Genomic DNA, 4,266 nt, shown 5'->3' on the forward strand with positions numbered 1-4,266 from the left:
CTCCCTTTGTCTCGCTGCTGCTGGCATTTGGTGACCTGTGCATGGCAGGGAGAGGGAGAAGCATTCCCTTCTGCCAGGGACTGAGGGGTGAGCTGGGAGCTGAGAAAGAAGGAGGGGTCATTGCTGTCCTCCTGTGTCCCACAGTGCCATCCCAGGGGGCACATCCCGCTCCTGCAGCTCCTCTCTGCCCCAGCCGGTGCTCGGGGGCCGGTCAGTGCTGAAGTCAGCGGTGCCCGGGCTGTGGGAGTGTCCTTCCCGTGCCCACCGCTCTGCCCAGGGACTCTGGGAAGTCMCCTGGTGCCGCGATGGGCAGTGCAGGTGCCAGGGGACTGCCCCAGACAGGAACCACCTTGGGCAGCACCAGCACTCACCCGCTGCCATCGGTGTGGGGTGGGCAGGGGGAATAATCCCCTGAGCTTGGTGGGCACCCCCTGCCCTGTTCTGTGCCCTTCTGTCCCTAGGGGGGGTCACTTGGGATGTGTGATGGCACAGCCATCCATGGCTGGTATCACACGGAGCTGAGCTGGAGCAGGATTGGCATCTTCCTGCTCCCAGCCCCGTTCCCAGAGCCTGCCAGCCGGGCACGAGGGGCACAGCCTGGCTCCAGCGAGCCCCTGCCTTGCACACACTGACCACTGTCCTTGTCCCCCTTGCTCTGGACTCTGCCCTCTGTCTCTGACAGACTCTGCCCCCTGTCCTGTGCCCTCACTGCCCCCTGTCCCTGTGCCCTCACTGCCCCTCAGTGCCCCCTGTCCTCTCCTCCCGTGCTCTGTCCCCGGTCGGAGCTGCCCCGTGGTGCTGCTGTGTGGGGGGCACTGGAAATGCTCTGGGGTGGCTCGGTGCCAGAGCCTTTCTGCAGCCCCAGGGTCAGGAACCAAAGCCACGTGGGGCTGGGGAAGGTTCTGGGGACTCCGGGCACTGCAGGAAACCGTGAACGAGTGTTTGGGTGCTGCTGTGAGCACGGGGCACCCCACACGTGTCCAAACTCCTCCCACAGTTACGGGGTGCCTGGGTTTGATGATGGGATTTACAGATTGAAGAACCACTGGGGTGGAGTTCGGCCCTAAATYCACAAAATTAATGGGGAAAACCCTGAAGGGAGTAAAGACCTGAGCAGAAGTGTGGGGTGATGGACTGAGTGTGCTTGGAGGGACACGGAGGGACACAGGGACATAGAGGGACATGGAGGAACACAGGGACATGGAGTGACACAGAGGGACATGGATGGACATAGAGGGACAGAGACACATGAAGGGACATGGATGGACAGAGGGGCATGGAGGGACACGAAGGCACATGGAGGGACACAAAGGGACACGGAGGGACACAAAGGGACACAGGACTGAGCTGTTTTGGTTGCCTGGGTTGGTTTGGGGGATGCTGAATGCTGGCTCCCTGTTCCCAGCCATAAATGTGGGTGTCCAAGGGAAATCCCACARTTCAGAGCCGTGGGCTGGGCTTTTCTCGTCCCTTAAGGTAAGAAAAGGAGGCAAAGCCCCAGGCTGGGAAAGGCTCAGTGCTGAGCTGCTGGAAGTGGGGGTCCAGCTCATCCCATAGTGAATCCAGGCAGCACAGGCCWGGGGTGGCTGCTGTGCCCAGGGATGGGGACATGGGAGAGGGCACTGGGGAGCAGGAGGTGCCAGGAGACCCTGTGGATGCCTCTTTGGGGACCTCTTTGGGGACCTGGCTGCAGCTGAGCACCTGGGCAGGGATATTTTGCCTCTGCTTCCCCTGGACCGGCTCTCAGCTCCATCCCAGTCCTGTCACAGGTGAATTCCCGTCCTTCCTCCTCAGCTTTCGGGGTGATTTTGCTCCTTTCTGAGGAGAGGACAATACAGAGGGCAAGGGAAGCTGGCTGCCTCCAGACTGGCTCCCCTCTGTCTCCCCAGGTTTCCACAGGATTTCCTTCCCTGGGGTGCTGGATCAGGATGGCAGCGGATCAGCATCAAGCATAGAAAACTTACGGAAATTTGGGCTTTTTCCCCTTTTTTTTCCCCCTTTTTTTCCCAGTTAGATTTTGCATTCTAGACTCAGTTTGGCTTAAACAGAACATTTCTTAACTCCTGGAGGATGCAGACCCTGATCCCACCCTTCTGGATGATGCTGCTCCTCATCCCTGGGAGCTCCTTGCTGCAGGAGGATTTGGGGCCCATAYTGCAGTGGGATCAGCTTTGAGCTGGGGGTTTTCCACCAAGCACAGGCTGTGCTCACCCTCAGGGCTCTGCCCAGGGGTGTCCCACAGTGTCCTGGTGCCTTTGTGCTCCTGCCAGGTTCACTGTGACCCCGATCTCCACCCACCTGAGCCAAACGTGTCCTCATTCATTGCAGGCACGATCCTGGGTCCAAGGCCATGCCTGTGTGGAGTGAGGAGTCCTGTGCAGTCCCCCCACGTGCTGCAGGCCATGGAGAGCTCAGGTGGGTGATGTGGGGATCCTCAGGGGGCTGGGAGGGGATCTTACACCTTGATTTTCCTCCGAGCAAACACTGGGTGCTCCTCCCAAGGTGCTGCTGGCAGATGGGAAATGAGGCACAGAGCAATGCAGGGGCAGCCAAAAGCTTTGCTGAGTGTGGGGCACTCAGATATGGTACCCACATTTGAGTTTTAAAGTCATTTTATGTATTATTATTATTATTAATTGTGCATTTCAGTCCATTTCCCAGCCATGTTTCATTTTCACGCTGTTTCAAAGGCACTGTTGATCTCCCAAGGTCAGGATGTCGGTGCTCAAAGGTTTTATTTCATTTCTTAGCCAYTGCTGTTTGTTGCTTCGGGGGAGTTTTGCTGTTTTTAGATCAAAGTGCCTCTTGTTTGTGCTGGAGCTCCCTGTGAGGGACCCTCAGCATGGCAGGGGCTGCTTTGATTCAGGAGGAGAGGACAGGATTGGTATCAGTGCTCAGGAAAAGCCTCCCCTGGTGACTACAAACACACAAAGGAAAACAGCAGGAAATTTCAAATAGTGCTYTATTGCACAGTCCCCATGTGCCAAAACAACAAACAGCAGAGGAGCTTCCCAAAATCGCTGCGGGGAAAGTGAGAGGTGAGGAAACAGGAGTTTCTGGGACATTTSTCCAAATGACATGGCCAAAACGAGACCAGTGCAGGTTTCAAAGGCTGTTTTTGTGCTGTGGTTGCTCCCTCTGGCAGARGTGGGGCTCCCACCCCACAYAAACCCCTCAGCCCATGGCAATATYSGTGACCCYGAGTGTGGGGCTGCTCCCACCAAGSSCCCCGCAGAGCWGCTCAGCAGGAAAAGCTGCAATGGAAAAATGGATTTTTTCCCTACAAAAACATCTGAGGGGATGCTCTTTCCTGGGATCCATGAGCAGTGGAGCTGTTTGGGCTGTTGGGATGTGCTCAGGAACAGCCCATCCCCAGTAATTTAAATTCTGCATTTCCCAGTTCCCAGCTCTTACTCATAGCCTGAGAGAGCTGTCCCTGTGCCCTGCTCAYCCTCTGCTGGCAGCGGCCTGGACCCCCCCAGTGAGGCTGGAGACAGGGACCTGYCCCAGGAAAGGGCTCTGGGAAAGGCACCACAAACTCAGAGATCCCTGGCAGTGCCCCAGGCCAGGCTGGACACTGGGGCTTGGAGCACCTGGGACAGTGGAAGGTGTCCCTGCCATGGCAGGGGATGGGAACAAGGTGATCTTTAAGGTCCCTAAAAAACCCAAACCCTTCTGGGATTCTGTGATCCTTCCCATTGCCCCAGCCTGCAATTCCTTAGGGAAGGAGAGCATCACCTCATAATGCTCAGGGTCACATAATTATTGGAGTTTTTCATTCCAAAGGAGCAAGAATCATTTTGCTGGTGGGGAAAAAGCATCCAGGTGTAAGGAGGGACCAAATGCCAGACCTGGTGAGCACAGGGACCTTCCAGCTTTCCTGGGAGTGTTCTCAGGGCTGGTTTTTATTTCACATCTGTGCCAGCTGCCACCTGAGCAAGTCTGTGCTTGAGCTCCCACCCCAAACTCCAGCTCCCACCCCCCCATCTGAGCCATGCCCCAGACGGGGCTTGAGGCTGTCAGAGTTATTTTGGGGGSAGCAGGAAGCAGCTGGGGTTTGAGGGGTACACGGTGTGGGGTTGTCAGGCAGGAGCTRTGCCCTGGGGGTGCAGGAGGAGCTGTGCCCTGGGGAGAGGCTGTCGGGGCCCGTGGGGACAGGGGGTGACACTGCAGCCTGGTGGCCCTGCCTGGGCTCCCCACGAGGGTGGCAGAGCCRGCTGCAGGAGAGCTCCCTGCTCTGCCTGCCAGGCTGCAGCTCCATCCAGG

Source organism: Malurus melanocephalus, unplaced genomic scaffold (assembly GCF_030028575.1).
Source record: "Malurus melanocephalus ecotype Western Australia unplaced genomic scaffold, MMel_1.1 scaffold_622, whole genome shotgun sequence".
In the NCBI taxonomy this organism is placed as follows: domain Eukaryota; kingdom Metazoa; phylum Chordata; class Aves; order Passeriformes; family Maluridae; genus Malurus; species Malurus melanocephalus.